The sequence below is a fragment of the Haliotis rufescens genome, unplaced genomic scaffold (genome assembly GCF_023055435.1).
Source record: "Haliotis rufescens isolate VD_foot unplaced genomic scaffold, xgHalRufe1.0.p SCAF_30, whole genome shotgun sequence".
Classification (NCBI taxonomy): Eukaryota; Metazoa; Mollusca; class Gastropoda; order Lepetellida; family Haliotidae; genus Haliotis; species Haliotis rufescens.
The window spans coordinates 4,577,562-4,596,205 of record NW_025964002.1 but is presented as its reverse complement, the minus strand read 5'-3'; positions in this window follow the sequence as shown (position 1 = coordinate 4,596,205).

Sequence of the window (18,644 nt, the reverse complement as noted above, 5' to 3'; positions counted from 1 at the left end):
CAACATGGTATTGACATGTTTAAGTATATTTATGCTAATACTGTAGTCGTACATAAAACGACGATCATATAAGTACGGTGTATGTCAACACGTTGTTAATACAGGTTTATTCCTGCATCAGTAGCTGGGAAGTATTCAAACTATTGTGGATAGGTGTGCATTACATCAGGGTCTCCACGTGTCTTGTACATTTCACTGAAGTTGATGTATATTTCAAACTGTTAATATTTTAAAAAAATACAACAATACGCTTTACTATGAATATATCTCATATACTTGTGTGGTCACGATGAGTTTTGTCTATCTACAATAAAATATTTGAAAGGTTAATGTCATTGAGTGCACAACACGATGTGATCGTGTGATCTTAACGGAAGTAGGTCATAGTGAAATCGATCGCCTTCAAATATGACATTTCTTCCGAACAGATGTTACTCTGTAACCGCAGCATGTAAAATCGATAATCGAGTCCTTGTTGAGAAGTGGCATTTATTTTAGAACATTTCGGGGGCAATGAGTTCGAATCACGAGGAATGAATGTCAGAAGAGTTAATCGAGGAAACAAACCATAAAATATACAACACGGATTAAAATTAAAGTGCATTCCAGGAGCTTAGCGATAAGGGCAGAGTGTTAGACAGGAATGAGGATCAATAGAGGTCACCGGGTTCCACCAGACGTACGGTTACCGGGAGGTTTTTACGGACATCCGTACCTGATGAAGACCATCCATTAATGATGCCTACGGCGTTGGAGAAATCTTTCGGATTCATCACGGGTGCTGCTGCAGATTCAATGTCAAGCTTCATCAATTTGGTATTTTCATAGAGTACTACAGTCAAGTACGGTTATAACGAACTCAAAGGGACTACTAATTTTAGTTCCTTACAACCGCAGTTCGTTATAAGCATATATACAGCATAACTACAGCAAGTAGTCGGGACCAAAACAGTAAGTTCGTGTATATAAAATTGGGGCTTTAGGGCTTATGGTGAAGCTCACCATATTCTCAGACACCTGGCATCCTCAACTATGTACAGTCGTTTGATGTTGTGTCCCCTTGCTTCTAATTGTCCCTGTTGCTTGATATGAAAGACGTGCAAATCAAAGTGCATACTTGAAAATTGGATATGACCGAAAAATCACACACGTTATCAAAACGTTACTTGGCTGAGAACTGTTAGCGATAAACTGAAAGGTCGAAAACACAGCTATGTTACACCATCACATCACATCACATCACATCACCATCGAATAACCATTTTTTGTTTGTGTCCTTTTCGGCCATCATCAAACCTTAACGTATTCGTTCTCTTGCCCGGTAGTTTATGTCCATGTCAGGTATATGTATATGTATATATAATAGCTTATGTAGGAAATAGATTGCAACCGTTTAACATAAATTATTCACTACATTCATACAGACACTTCATTCACTACCCTCACTCCGCATCCAGTAAACATGTCACGTATTGGGATTCCTATTCCTATTGATAACGGACAGGACAATTTCATACTTCTATACAAACAAAGCGTATTAGATTACGGGTGGCCCTGACATCTTAGACGACGCAAATCGCTTTACAGAGTTGTGTCCCTTGACTGTGCCAGGAACCAGTTCGTGGGTTCCAATTCTAGAGTGTCCTGATTATATTTCATCTTGGCCCAAGCGTCCAGGGGAAGCAGTTCGCTGAGCCTAATTACGTCTCTTAGTCGTGTCTAAGACTAATACTCCTGGGTTCGAATCTCAGATTCGCACTCATTATGGTTCTTAAATCTTGCCAAATTTCAACGAAAAGAACGGTACAGTCTACATCCAATGCGGGACAGTGTTTTCATGGTACAGCGGTACGTTCAAAGGTGGACTCACCTACGACTAGGGCGGTCGGGTAGCCTAGTGGTTAGAGCGTTCGCTCGTCACGCCATAGACCCGGGTTCGAATCCCGACATGGGTACAATGTGTGAAGCCCATTTCTGGTGTCCCCCGCCGTGATATTGCTGGAATATTGCTAAAAGCGGCGTAAAACCATACTCACTCACTCACTCACCTACGACTGCATACAAGACAGGTTCTAAGCGAATCGGCTGAGAAGCAGCTCAAGGTATGGAATATATTCCGGACTTACAGACCAATACACAAGCAATATTCAACTATCAGGAAAGAGGTTCCAATATGAATTATACAGGCACATGTTTTCACCATATGCACAGGGTTACGTGGGTTCGTGGGTCAAATGTTCGTGGGTTCGTGGGTCGAATGGTCACGGGTTCGTGGGTCAAATGTTCGTGGGTTCGTGGGTCGAATGGTCACGGGTTCGTTTGTCAAATGATCGTGGGTCGAGTGGTCGTGGGTCGAATGGTCGTGAGTGAATGGTCGTGAGTCGAATGGTCGTGGGTCAAATGGTCGTGGGTCAAATGGTCGTGAGTCAAATTTTCGTGGGTCGAATGGTCGTGGGTCGAATGATCGTGGGTCGAATGGTCGTGGGTCAAATGGTCGTGAGTCGATTGGTCGTGGGTCGAATGGTCGTGGGTCGAATGGTCGTGGGTCAAATGGTCGTCAGTCGATTGGTCGTGAGTCGAATGGTCGTGAGTCGAATGGTCGCGGGTCGAATGGTCGTCAGTCGAATGGTCGTAAGTCGAATGGTCGTGGGTTCGAATCCAAGATTCGCCTCGTTTATGATTCTTGGTCTGTCAGCACCTTACGCTGGCTCGCTTGTTTTACCAAAAGTGGTTACACTTGTTCGTGATAATTTAAGGCTTTCCTCCAAATTACGATGAAATAAATGTTCACAGCGGCATTAAACACAACTCACTCACTCATACGTTTTATGTTTGTGGTTTAACAGGTTTAATGTGTTTAACACGAGGTCAATTTAAGAAATGGTCATGCAAAACAAATTCTCAATTCAGGATAATCTAATCATTTCATAAAAATGCACTTCAACACGAAACGACTGCAGTCATGTATGTGTAGTTTATTCAACAGTGACTGTGTTCGATCAGATCTGCATGTGGTTATGTTCCTTGACAAGGCTCCGGGACATACATATATTTCACCATATTGTGGTCATGTGATGCTAATTACATTCACGTTTATGAAGTCATATGATCGTAATGGCATGCACGTTTACCAGGTCATGTGATGGTAATTACATTCACGTTTATGAGGTCATGTGATGCTAATTAAATGCACGTTTATGAGGTCATGTGGTGGTAATTTCATGCACGTTTAGTGAGGTCATGGCCCGGGTGTATGTAAATCTTTGCGACCTTTTAAGTTGAGTATCTGTCACAACCATACCGTTAATAGCTTCACCTCTGTATACACCAGCGTTAATTACTACACATTACAATTAACGTAGACGATGTGTCTCCCAACACAAGCAGTGGGTGATTGGTTCATGACAACATACGTTACTGCTTCAACTTGTTTTATTGTTGTTGTGTGTATGCATAATTTATTATGCACACATTTCTCTTCATCAGAAACTAATATACCCTGAACTGTGTCACATGATGTACGTACGTATATATGTATGACTTTGAATGTTTTTTGGTAAGCCATCATGTTAATGTAAATATGAATTTCAGTGCGGTAGAATAATTAGATAATCAAACACGATTATCACGTGCTATGTAATATATAGTTTATCAATCTATTTTTCAAAATAACACACCTTCGTATGTCCTCAGCGTCAATTAACTTCCGCATGTAATCCCTTGTTAAGGATAATAAAAGTAAAAAAGACATCAAACAGGAAAAAAACATAAAAATACAGACATATGTCCATTTCAAAATGTATTTCACTTCATGTCACTTTCAGGAAACATATGATATATTCCCACGTCAGTCGTGGCGCCAAGTATCCTGCAAAAGAAGAAAGGTCGGGCCCATCATACAGCATCCACACACCTCCTCGACTGACATTCATTCACAACTCAGATGTTAAATTTGGGTGATATGTGAATGTAAATACGCCAAACAATCAGGGGTGGACAAAAAGCGTCATGAAACTCATCATCCGGCTCCCATTGCCGGCGATAAATTGCGTCATGCATCGAAACAGCTTAGCTTATACAAATAACCACCAAAATACATTGTCGGGGCTTGACGTTAATTCACTTGCGCCCTGATCGAGCATTCTTGTCCCTTTTCGTTGGTGGTCCAACTGAAGTTTTTATTAGTTATTTAATGTATAATACTTTGATATGGACAATATTTCTTTAGTTATGAAGTACTTTCATACGAGCTTAATGCTGTATTTCTATGTTTGTTGTTATGACGCGTTCACGTGTGATAAATGGAAAGAGGTTGAAGGAGTCACGATATGGGATGTGAAATATGAATTTGTCGTGACCATGCCCCTTGGAACACCCAGTTACACGGCCTTGTGAGTGAGGCGATGCACGTGACGAACAACGATCGCTACGTGTAATGTGATATACCGCGTAAACCCAGCACGCAACACCCTACCGGAAAACATACATCACACAGTTACAAAAGACAAACAACAATGTCAATCGTGAGAATTATTTTAAAAGGTGGTTTATGCCGCAGTTAGAAATATTCAAGATAAATAAGTCTGGGACAGAATACAGGGGCTGATATTATGATTCGACCTATGTTTGCACATTTGAGCAGCACCACCATCCCACTCATGGTTCAATTGGAAACCCATATTTCATAAAATAGAAAATGTAAACTCCAGGGAATACCCAGTCTCGATTATCCGCCGAAACAGATTCCATTTAGCGCAAAAGGCAAAAAAGCGGTGAAAATTATATGAATGGATCCCTTCAAAACAATTAGACACCAGGTGTTCGCGAATAAAATAACGTCCATATTTGATACACCCAAATCAGATAAATAGTAGTTTTATGAAGTCATCAAACCGACTGTTAACATTGGATCGAGAAGGACCACGGTCTAATGCTCATTATTAATATTACAATACTTCACATCCTCAAGGAAATGTGATTCACTGCTTCTGTAATTCAAGGAATTTATCTTCATAGAAAAGTGTCGGGTTTACCTTACCCCTCCCAGGTTGAAGGTATTTGAGGTCAGAGGTCAGGGCATATTATCCTTTTATAAATACAGAAGCCACTCCGAAAAAAGCCGAGGTCACAATGACCTTGACATGGCATAGCTATCGTACGACCAACAACACCAGGTGAATTAGTGGGAGCATGTGAAGTATGTCCCTATAATGTGAAGTATGTCCCTATAATGTGAAGTATGTCCCTATAATGGACATTTACATTGTGGTCAACAGGTTGGAGCAGCAAGCGACGTACGTGTGAAATGCATTCCAGTAATGACATATTCTCATGCTCTCGTAGGCGAGTGAAATAAAAATGGTACATTGGTACCACATGTAAATATTGTAGACTAACACTTAGTCAATGAAAACATGTCTTTAAAATATATTTTTGTCTTCGAAAGAATCTTTCCTCTTCTGCTGTTTTCATACATAGTCAATGAAAAAATGTCTTTAAAATAATTTTGTTTTCTTCGAAAGAACATTTCCTCTTCTGCTGTTTGTGGAATCAAGCAAACTAGACGTGGTTAGTTTGATCTAGACTTGCCTAGGCTTTTAGTAAAAAAAATACCTAAAAAATATAAATTCCACAGTCATGGTGCAGGACTAGTAAATATTGCAGTTAGTAGGTTTAAATTTGTCTCGGATATTATAACTGGTACATAAAATTAAATGTGCAGATGAAGGATTCTGTCGCCAAATAACTGTTGTGTAATGCTTGTATAATTATATTTAAATAGTTCATCCTCTCCTCAGTTCAACACATGGAACCTGGCCTATATACATCTAGCGTTCGTATAAGCTGACAGTTCAACGAACTATACACAAACTCATCCTTTGAATAAACCTGACTATATGTACGCAGTTTCTTCGCATGATCACATTGCTTCAGACTCAAATTCGTAATGAACACCTGTGAACTATTCACGTTAAGCTCCGCTGAGACTTATAAATCTCAATAAAATGTGAATATAAAAATCTCTGATGAGAATTGGCTGAGATAAGAGTTCGGTATTGTCAAGTAATCTTGGTGTGTAAAGTACACTTTCTAACAAGCTGGAAAATACGATTTTAGTCGGCATCAAAGCATGCCTTAAATGTGTCCCTAAAGTGTCAAAGCATCCCCTAAACTGTGTGGGTATAAGTCTGGATAACATAGGAGTCCCACCACTACAGCCCTCGCTATTGAAGGGGCCAGGTAATTGAGGGTCGTTATTGTGGCGGCGAGAACCATCACTACATTAAAAATGCAAAATAGCTGCTAACGTTTCAGCTTCGTTTACCATAGTCAAGAGTCCTTTTGTCAAGCAGACCTCGAATTTAGAAATTTATATTCAAGCCATAATGCTTTTGACAAACAAAAGCCTACGGGGCTGATAAAAACTGAGAAGATGGCACTCCAGATATGTCCGGTGATATGTTTTGAATATAAATACAATCTTGCTAACCAATTGCCTACTCCTGCAAACAAGCCCCATCATGATCCACTGTGTCCAAATGAACTGTATCTCTCTCGTGCTGACAATTGGACTATTATCACGAAGCGATAAATGACAGATTTAAAATTTCAAATGGAAGCTCATGCTGGGATTTCGTTGGGTATATAAGGGCCTTGTAGCATCGAACCTGCATGCAGACTGTATTCAACTAAACGGCAGCCTGCGTTGGAAGCTGCAGCGCCGATGTGTTGGCGACATTATGTCGCATGTGAACATGCAGTTGTAGGACCAGATTATACGATGTGGTTTTAAAGGTCTTTTCATACCCGTTAAGATATGTGTACCCCTTGCTGATCGTTCACATTACTCTTTCTGATAACAAACCAGGTTGTATAAACTGTATGGAGGTCGAATAATTTGAAAGATGGTGAGGAGATTGTTTTTAGTTTACCGTCTGTTTTGATCGTTTCCGCTCTGGCTCCACTAAATTGTGTGTAAGTTCTGTTAAGAGCATCTTTAAGTACAATGTAGGTTTGCTTAGTCCCAAGTAGCTGTATGTCGATGCTCACGCTATCCACCACTAGTTTGTCTGCTCCGAGATTGATCAAACAGCATGGCGTCTAGGTTTCAAAGCCGCCTTGTCTCTGGATATATGGGTTTATCATATTATGGGTGGGATTATCGGCAGGATAAAGCCAGGGGATAAAAACGATATCCGTTGGCGTCATATGCTGATAATGATGCAAATATGAAAGGTCAAGTAGGGACTACTTTCAGTGTTTATAAACAAACATGGCGTCACCCTTGTCATTCGGCGATCGAGTCAGAATTAACCATCGGGAATCTGGAGAAACTTCTGAGATAAGTGCTAGCATTATCAAAAGATTTGTCCAATATACTGAAAAAAGTGTCTACCTTTGACGAAGCTAAGGCATTTGACATGTTTTTGCAACTTTGCGGTTTGTGCTTGTAGACCTCTGCGGCTTGGAACCTTTTCCCCACAAAAAACAGTTTGATTTGGCAGAAATATGACCGAACTGTTACCTTGTTTCATTATGTCGCTGTATGGACATCTGACTGCACTTCGAAACGTTATGACAGGACAGGCAAACTCTAAACAAACGTGACGTTTCATGGACAATGGTTAGAGTAGCTTCCCTTTGATAAAGGGCAGTTACTTTAGCGGACAGACCGATGGATTGCCGCTAAAGGCAAGTAGAAACAGTTTGTGTAGGCAATATTTGTTTTGCCTATATGTAGTTACGCCACTGTATAAGAAACAGGTTTCAGTTGGAACTATATTGACTGTTGTCATTGTCATAACCTTCTGACGTTATCTGTATTAATGCGCACGTTTCAGGAAAAAATGCAATGTTTTGTGAATGTTTATGAGAGACGGGAAGAGATTTTTCGTTTACAGAATTGAAGAATGAGATCATATGATAAAAACTCGCCAAGGCTCGTTAAATACAATGTGTATTCCTATTACAGGATATTTACCAACCCCAAACGTGGTACTCTGTATTCATTACCATCGGGTCAGAAATACTAGTAACAGAGTTAAATCATGTATTGTTGACGTCATTCGAAACTTATTGTGACATAGGGTTGGAATGACGTCAGACCAGAAAAGACGTCATAGCTGACGCCATTCGACAATTGTGGTTTCTAAGACAATGATAGGTGCATCTTGTTTTCAAATGGGGAGCTCAAAAAGTGCAAGAAATACTGGGTAATAAAGAAATTATTACACTCGCATGAATGTCCTTCTGATTTTACGAAAATCAAATAAGAATTCCTGTATTACCCTTGCTCTTGCTCGGGCATACAAGAATTCTGATACTCGTTTCATAAAACCAGTATAGCACACACGCTCGTACAATAGGTGTTTATCTTAACGTTATCTTATTATCCGATTGTTGGTCGATGAGTGAGTGAGTGAGTTTGGTTTTACGCCGCTTTTAGCAATATTCCAGTAATATCACGGCTGCGGACACCAGAAATTGGCTTCACACATTGTACCCATGTCGGGATTCGAACCCGGGTCTTCGGCGTGACGAGCGAACGCTTTAACCACTAGGCTACCCGACCGCCCTGTTGGTCGATGAGGATGCAGCTTATAGATACACTGCCGGGCAAAAGAAAGTATACACTGTGACCAAACCAGACTAGTAACGTTATCAAACCGTTACTAGTCTGAAAACAGTCGTCGAAACAACTTAAGCACTTCTACGATGAAATACATCACCATCGAATAACCATGTTTGTTTCGGTTTCAGTCTCCACCAAACGTTTGCTCTCTTCTTCTGCCCGGTAGTTTATTCAACCATCAGATGTGAAACCAAAATCGAAGTGGCCACCATCAGCAACTGACAACGTCCTGTCGTGTGGAGACTCCGGGCTAAAACAGACCCCCAGCTGCCTATGCTAGCCATGTCAGGCGACCAAATGGAGGGGGTGGTCGGTGTCGGTGATTGCGTGTCATCGCATCCCGACGACGTTGCTCAAAGTATCATCCATTGGATTGTCTGGTCCAGACTATATTATTTATAGACCACCATTGTGCTGAGTGCGACGTAGAACAACATATACTTCATTTGACGATGTGTTCGGCATAGCAACCTTTGCCGTCCAGTGCCAGTTGATAGCTAGCACCGCCATGACGGGGATCTTGAGTTAGATATTATGCCCAAATCGAGTCTTTAAAGCTCTCAGCGCTAATGTCGAACCCATTCGACAGAGGTGTCACTTCCCGTGAATCTGATGTCGAACCCATTCGACAGGCGAATAGCATAACGACACCCCAAAATAAAACACGCCATATCTATTTACCAAGAAGGCTTTGCATAACATTTAAATTACGCATGACATGCATAAATGCTCAGCTTGCTCAATATCAAAACTTTTCGTAGTTCATTTACCTCAAAAAGAAAATCCCGCGAGTTAAAAAAGTATTGGTCAAATTACTCGCATGAATCCACGAGTAACGGCAATTGTTAACTCCAGGCACTTCACGTTGGACAGCATGCAGTCCGATATTTTCTTTTTAATGTTATATTTTTTTTAATTTGATCATAACATTTTGTTCTTTTTTTAATTAAAAACACCAAAGTACCTTAATTTGTAAAATTCAACAGCTTGCGGTTTAATTAATTATAAACAAAAACAATCTGGGGCGTTACATCATCGACTGGATGAGACGGACACGATCATTGTAACTTTGGTAAACAAACAACTCGACATGTACCGCGATCCCGTAATACCATAACAGTCCATTTAACTTTAGCCCAATATTAAACTTAATTTTCTAAATATCAATGCGTTTATCAGTCTTTTTAAAAACTATCTAATATAAGACGAGTTTGAAAATGGTTTCGTTAGACAACTTTCGTGTGACCATCTAAGCTGATAACGAGTGTAAGTGACACGTGTGGGCGTGGTATAACTCGCGATTTGTTTTGTTGAAACACGAGCAACTATAAGCTAATTTCTCAGTTAATAAATGAAAATACGTCGAGATATGAGTTGGCATCGAGAAAGTTCCGGAATATTGTTTTCCCGCCAAATTATAAGGAAATGACGTATTCTAATTTGAACATCTTCACTTGTTTATTTTTGATTGACCTGGGTAGTCACGTTTGATAGAAATGTTGATATTTACTGTATCGCAAGAAAACGTTTGAAGTTACATAATGGCTTCTGCGATCGGAGATTTTCGAGAAATTTTCGGAAATTCGGATAGCGAGGGGTTCGATGATCTAAATTTGGAAAAAGTGGACAATTTGGACATTGAAGACGCTGAAGAAGATATTTTGGAGGATCCTTAAGTCGGAGCAAGTGAAACACCGTGGCTACGAGATTTTGTCGACCGGTCGGGGTCTAGACTGACTGACTGACTGAATTTGGTTTTAACGCCGCTTTTAACAGTATTACAGTTATATCACGGCGTGTCAGCTTAATGTGGGAGAAAAGCCCGAAGTGATGCAGGTCTCAGACGTTTACCACTTCGGTGAAACCCACGAGCACGGGTATGGTGCTGACAAACCTAGCAACATAATCAGGGTGAACCGGGATTCGAACCAACAATCATAGGTTTCTGGCGTGCCCAAGGGACGCAACTCTGCACAGCGAATCACGGCGCCTTAGACGACTGGGCCACCCGTGCCCCATCGGGGCCTAGAAATATAGGCGAAAATTTGAGTGAGTATGATGCTTTCTCACTTTTTTTAAGCGAAGAAGAGTTTGATATACTTGTCACTGAAACCAACAGGTATGCGGCTCAATGTTTAGTCGATAAGATCGACACGTTGAAAGTACAATCACGTGCGAATAATTGGAAAAACGTCGACACTTCCGAAATGAGGGCTTTCATTTCTATCTTGTTTGTGATGGGGCTGTCAAAGAAGTCATATCATGAATCGTACTGGTCAAGTGACCCAGTTATTGAATGTAAAGGGTTCAAAGCTGTTATGTCCAGGGGTAGGTTTATGCAGATGCTTATGTTTTTTCATTCAAATGACAATGCCAAAGACTTCCCCAGAGAGGATCCAAGGCTTGACAAACTATTCAAAATAAGACCTTCATCGTCTACCATTTCCGGGTCACGGGAGCATGCAAGGTCAAACGGTGTAAATAATACGCCAATTATGTCGTCAGTTACATTTGTTATTTCATATTAGTGGTGTTTACTGATAGTATGCATTGGTTTGTGTTTATTCTGTATGTGACAGGTGAACTATTTCAAAATTTACTGCAATTGTGTTATTACGAAAGATTATCAGCAGACGACCCCTGTCTGTGACATCACATCCGGTGACCTTTGCACTTACTGAAATATTGCTGTCAGAATTCACGATGTTTATTTTCGTTTTTCTCTCGTCATATTAAACGGAAAATGACAAATGAAACATTCTTCGACTGAGAAGATCGTCAACTTTCACCAAGGCATATTCATGAGGGCAATGTAATCTTTTTTTTATATTAAAATAGCAATAAATTATACTGAGGTCGGGCGAATCGCGCCATGTTTGATTTTCGTACGTCTGCTAGCATCATGAGACGGGATTTGCATTTTTGTTAGATCGTAAATTTCAACCAAAACACTTGAAATTAGGACTGGTGAATATTTATAAGTCCTTAATTGTTTCCTGCAAATTTTATAGCATGACACGTAAGATTAACCCGAATGTTTGTATTTCTGCAACCGTGTGTGTACATGTGAGTGTGTGTGTGTGTACATGTGAGTGTGTGTATGTGAGTGTGTGTACATGTGAGTGTGTGTGTGTGTACATGTGAGTGTGTGTGCATGTGAGTGTGTGTATGTGAGTGTGTGTACATGTGAGTGTGTGTGTGTGTACATGTGAGTGTGTGTACATGTGAGTGTGTGTACATGTGAGTGTGTGTACATGTGAATGTGTGTATGTGCGAGTGTGTGTGTGTGTGTGTGTGTGTGTGTGTGTGTACATGTGAGTGTGTGTAAATGTGAGAGTGTGTGTGTACATGTGAGTATGTGTGTGATTGTGTGTACATGTGAGTGTGTATGTGTGTGTACATGTGAGTGTGTGTGAACATGTGTGTGTACATGTGAGAGTGTATGTGCGAGTGTTCGTGTGTACATGTGAGCGTGTATGTGCGAGTGTGTGTGTGTGTGTACATGTGAGTGTATGTATATGTACATGTGTGTGTGTGTATGTGAGAGTGTATGTGCGAGTGTGTGTGGTGTACATGTGAGTGTGTATGTGTGTGTACATGTGAGTGTGTGTGTACATGTGTGTGTACATGTGAGCGTGTATGTGCGAGTGTGTGTGTGTGTACATGTGAGCGTGTATGTGCGAGTGTGTGTGTGTGTACATGTGAGCGTGTATGTGCGAGTGTGTGTGTGTACATGTGAGTGTGTATGTGTACATGTGTGTGTGTACATGTGAGTGTGTGTGTGTACATGTGTGTGTGTACATGTGAGTGTGTGTGTGTACATGTGAGAGTATATGTGCGAGTGTGTGTGTACATGTGTGTGTGTGTACATGTGAGTGTGTGTGTGTGTACATGTGAGAGTGTATGTGCGAGTGTGTGTGTACGAGTGTGTGTGTGTACATGTGAGTGTGTGTGTGTACATGTGAGTGTGTGTGTGTACATGTGAGAGTGTATGTGCGAGTGTGTGTGTGTACATGTGTGTGTGTACAGGTGTGTGTGTATGTGCGAGTGTGTGTGTGTACATGTGATTATGTGTGTGTACATCCGAGTGTGTGTGTGTGTACATGTGAGTATGTGTGTGTGAGTGTGTGTACATGTGAATGTGTATGTGTGTGTACATGTGTGTGTGTGTACATGTGTGTATGTGCGAGTGTGTGTGTGTACATGTGAATGTGTATGTGTGTGTACATGTGTGTGTACATGGGAGTGTGTATGTGCGAGTGTGTGTACATGCGAGTGTGTGTGCGTGTGTACATGTGAGTATGTGTTTGAGTGTGTGTACATGTAAGCGTGTGTGTACATGTGTGTGTGTATACATGTGAGAGTGTATGTGCGAGTGTGTGTGTACATGTGAGTATGTGTGTGTGAGTGTGTGTATATGTGAGTGTGTATGTGTGTGTACATGTAATGTGTGTTTACATGTATGTGTGTTTACATTTGAGTGTGTATGTGCAAGTGTGTGTGAATGAATGAATGAATGATCTTTATTTCCTCCATTAATTTCGGAGAGTGATGTGTGTGTATACATGTGTGTGTACATGTGAAAGTGTATGTGCGAATGTGTGTGTACATGTGTGTGTGTGTGCATGTGAGAGTGTATGTGCGAGTGTGTGTGTGTACTTGTAAGTTTGCGTATGCACATGTGAGTGTGTATGTGCGAATGTGTGTGTACATGTGATTATGTGTGTGACTGTGTGTACATGTGAGTATGTGTGTGTGTACATGTGAGTGTGTATGTGTGTGTGTACATGTGAGTATGTGTGTGTGAGTGTGTGTACATGTGAATGTGTATGTGTGTGTACATGTGTGTGTACATGGGAGTGTGTATGTGCGAGTGTGTGTACATGCGAGTGTGTGTGCGTGTGTACATGTGAGTATGTGCGAGTGTGTGTGTGTGTACATGTGAATGTGTATGTGTGTGTACATGTGTGTGTACATAGGAGTGTGTATGTGCGAGTGTGTGTACATGCGAGTGTGTGTGCGTGTGTACATGTGAGTATGTGCGAGTGTGTGTGTGTACATGTGAATGTGTATGTGTGTGTACATGTGTGTGTACATGGGAGTGTGTATGTGCGAGTGTGTGTACATGCGAATGTGTGTGTACATGTGATTATGTGTGTGAGTGTGTGTACATGTGAGTGTGTATGTGTGTGTGTACATGTGAGTGTGTATGTGTGTGTGTACATGTGAGTATGTGTGAGTGAGTGTGTATGTGTGTGTGTGTGTGTGTGTACATGTGAGTATGTGTGTGTGTACATGTGAGTATGTGTGTGTGTGTGTACATGTGAGTATATGTGAGTGAGTGTGTATGTGTGTGTGTGTGTACATGTGAGTATGTGTGTGTGTACATGTGAGTGTGTATGTGTGTGTGTACATGTGAGTATGTGTGAATGAGTGTGTATGTGTGTGTGTGTACATGTGAGTATGTGTGTGTGTACATGTGAGTATGTGTGTGTGTACATGCGAGTGTGTGTGTACATGTGAGTATGTGTGTGTGAGTGTGTGTACATGTGAGTGTGTATGTGTGTGTACATTTAAGTGTGTGTGTGTGTACATGTGAGTATGTGTGTGTGAGTGTGTGTACATGTGCGTATGTGTGTGTGTGTACATATGAGTATGTATGTGCGAGTGTGTGTTTATGTGAGAGTGTGTATGTGCGAATGTGTGTGTGTGCATCTTAGTATCTGTGTAATGTGTGTGTGTACATGTGAGTATGTGTTTGTGCGAGTGTGTGTACATGTGAGTATGTTTGTGTGCAAGTGTGTGTACATGTGAGTATGTATATGTGCGAGTGTGTGTATGTGAGTGTACATATAAGTATATATGCGTGAGTCTGTGTACATGTGAAAGTGTCTGTGTGCGAGTGTGTGTGTGTTAGTGTATGTACATGTGAGTGTGTGTATGTGCGAATGTGTGTGTGTGTGCATGTGAGCATGTGTGTAATGTGTGAGTGTGTGTACATGTGAGTGTGTGTATGTGCGAGTGTGTGTGTGTGTGTGTACATGTGTGTGTATGAATACGTGTGTGTGTACATCTGTGCATGTGTGTATGAATAGGCATGTGTATTTTGTGTGTACGTTTGTGTGTACATTTGTGTGTGTGTGGATGGGTGGGGGGCGTGTGTGTACATGTGAATGCATGTGAGTGTGTGTATGAATACGTATATGTTTGTGTGTGTGTGTGAGTGTGTGGGTATGTGAATGCATGTGTGTGTATTTTTGTTTGTGTGTGCGTGTGTATGTACGAATACGTGTGTGTTTGTTTGTGTGTGTGTGTTTATGTGTGTACATGTGTGTATGTGAGTGTGTGTATGAATACGTGTGTGTGTGTGCGTGTGTGTGGGTCCATGCATGTGTGTGTGCGTTCGTGCTAGCGCGCGTATGAGCGTGAGTGTGTGTGTGCATGTGTGTGGGCGTGCGTGTGGTTGTGTGTGTTCGTGCGTGCGTGTGGTTGTGTGTGTGTGTTCGTGCGTGCGTGTGGGCGTGAGTATGTGTGTGCATGTGTGTGTGCGTGCGTGTGGTTGTGTGTGTGCTCGTGCGTGCGTGTGGGCGTGAGTGAGTGTATGAATACGTGTGTGTGTGAGAGTGTGTGAGGTGATGTTTATATATCGTCCCAAATTACGAAGTCTGCTCCAGAACAATCATTAAGATCAGAATATAACATAAGAACTCCACATGTCGACGTTTGTTAAAAACAGAAAACACGGTGAGATCCTGACGAAGATAGCCGCAACAGAAGTACTGTTACTAACACCGACCGACCTGGGGACAGAACTAGGTCTCTCCGTCCCCGCTGACCCGCCCTTCAGTAAGCCATGGCTTGAAACCCCATGTACGGCAGTATTTGCTTTGTGGGGCTGACCTTGACAATGGGTTAAGAGGATCCTTGGTAGGGACTCCGTATTACAATACTGACGCTGAATCAAATTGAACACACGGTAGTACTTGGTTCAAGATTAAGACGCGAACTCGAGTCTTCCGTTCAGTGTACAGTCAACACACAGAACACAGCATCTCGTGAAGACACCTTGTGACATGTGTCTGAGATTACCGTGTGGTCAGTGTGAAGACACCTTGTGACATGTGTCTGTGATGGCCGTGTGGTCAGTGTGAAGACACCTTGTGACATGTGTCTGTGATGGCCGTGTGGTCAGTGTGAAGACACCTTGTGACATGTGTCTGAGATTACCGTGTGGTCAGTGTGAAGACACCTTGTGACATGTGTCTGAAATTACCGTGTGGTCAGTGTGAAGACACCTTGTGACATGTGTCTGTGATGGCCGTGTGGTCAGTGTGAAGACACCTTGTGACATGTGTCTGAGATTACCGTGTGGTCAGTGTGAAGACACCTTGTGACATGTGTCTGTGATGGCCGTGTGGTCAGTGTGAAGACACCTTGTGACATGTGTCTGAGATTACCGTGTGGTCAGTGTGAAGACACCTTGTGACATGTGTCTGAAATTACCGTGTGGTCAGTGTGAAGACACCTTGTGACATGTGTCTGTGATGGCCGTGTGGTCAGTGTGAAGACACCTTGTGACATATGTCTGTGATGGCCGTGTGGTCAGTGTGAAGACACCTTGTGACATGTGTCTGAGATTACCGTGTGGTCAGTGTGAAGACACCTTGTGACATGTGTCTGTGATGGCCGTGTGGTCAGTGTGAAGACACCTTGTGACATGTGTCTGTGATAGCCGTGTGGTCAGTGTGAAGACACCTTGTGACATGTGTCTGAGATTACCGTGTGGTCAGTGTGAAGACACCTTGTGACATGTGTCTGTGATGGCCGTGTGGTCAGTGTGAAGACACCTTGTGACATGTGTCTGTGATGGCCGTGTGGTCAGTGTGAAGACACCTTGTGACATGTGTCTGAGATTACCGTGTGGTCAGTGTGAAGACACCTTGTGACATATGTCTGTGATGGCCGTGTGGTCAGTGTTAAGACACCTTGTGACATGTGTCTGTGATGGCCGTGTGGTCAGTGTGAAGACACCTTGTGACATGTGTCTGTGATGGCCGTGTGGTCAGTGTGAAGACACCTTGTGACATGTGTCTGTGATGGCCGTGTGGTCAGTGTGAAGACACCTTGTGACATATGTCTGTGATGGCCGTGTGGTCAATGTGGTCACTACTCGTCCATGGTCCGCTGACCGATGTCGTTACTCCAAAAGAAGAAAAAAAGATGTCGTTACTCCAAGAGAAGAAAAAAATTGTCGTTACTCCGATGCAAGCCATGCTTACTCGCTGCAAAGGTCACCGTTAAACCAACGATCCACTATCGGTCACCATCTGTATATTTGAACACGGAGGACGGATGACACATTTATTTATGTTTACAAATTGACATACACATGTTGAAATACACTACCTGAAATCGAAATTGTTTTATAACTGTTCTCTGGCAACAGTTATTTCAAAGATTACCTTTTCAATTGCTTATCATTATGATAAGACCAAGCACATGGGGGTCCCGTTTGCATTACTGGTTAGGTACGTCCCAATAAACACGTGCTGGTCGTAAAAGGCGACCAAATGAGTCGGGTAGTGAGGCGCGTTGACTTGGTTGATGCATGTCATCGTATCCTAAATGCGTGTATCGATGCTCATGATGCCAATCACTGGATTGTCTGGTTCAGACTCAATTATTTACAGACCGCAGCCACACAGCTGGAATATTGACTATGGCGTTAAAAAAACAAACAAATAAACAAACAAACAAAATGGTGTCCTCAACCTTGACATGGCTGTGACGTCAACCCTTCTCTCCCATTAATTAGCTTATAAAGGGCGGTGAACTATCACCAATTCCCAACGACGGTCGTATGACGGCAATTGTACCGTAGTGTAGCGTTGACATGACTGTCACGCTGACGTCAAACTCATGACGTTAACTTCATATGTAGCTGTGTGCGTCAATCTTACCGAATCTTTTATGTTGAAGTACAGCCACGTGACGTCCTAAACGGGCCTTGCCATTCATGACTCGGAGTTAATCCCTTGGACTCTTAACACCGCTGTGAGGCTGTCGGCCGATTTATCGCAGTTATGAACTAAACATGCTTGATAAATGAAGATCTTTTGACGGTAATGTTAATCACCTATTGTGCGTATAGTATAACCATATTCATTGTAAATGAACGTTGTTTAAGGCCGCGATGTGATGAAAGAATCAAAGCTATTTACCGTCAATGAGTGAGTATGTTTTGTACGATATGTTTATCATATGGGCTTCATATATTGTACCCACGTATGAAATCGAACTCGGGACTTTGGAGTAACCACGACGCTACTCAACGCCCTTACAATTCTTCAGAAAGAAAGTTTCAAAATACAAAATTTTATATTTTACACTAACAAAACAAGTCGACAAATGGAATTAAAGTAGAATTGTCACATAGGAAATTAATATTTGCGAGAAAGAGTAGAGATGTTCAGAGACAGATGTTTAAGGACGTTCTGTTACGCCGTACATAAATATACTATTCAGAGAGGCAATGGGGTAGCCAAGTGGTTAAAGTGTAAGCTCGTCACGCCGAAGACAAGAGTTCCAGTGCCACTGGAGTACAATGTTTGAAACCATTTTCTGATTCCCCGTCGTGTTATTCTGGAATAATTACTAAAAGCAGCGTAAAATCACACTCACTCACTGTTCAAATCTACGCGTTGACGTCAACGTGGCGGAGGATTAAACTAATATTTTTTGTCACATGTAACGCAGTCTAGCCAATATGGACGGAACATCATTAATACACAGCGACGACTTGGATGACAGTGAGGACACTGAAGCTGGTCACCGTGTGCGAGGACGTTCAGGAGTTGCGTCAGCGTCCCCGCTTCATCAGTACTTATGCACTTGAACTCGAATAGCTAGGGTAGCAAGCATTATCATGAGAAAGGCCCATATGTTATACTTCGATGATCAGTGAATAGAGGCCCTAAGGAAGGCTACATGTGCGTAGAAATTGTCTTATTTG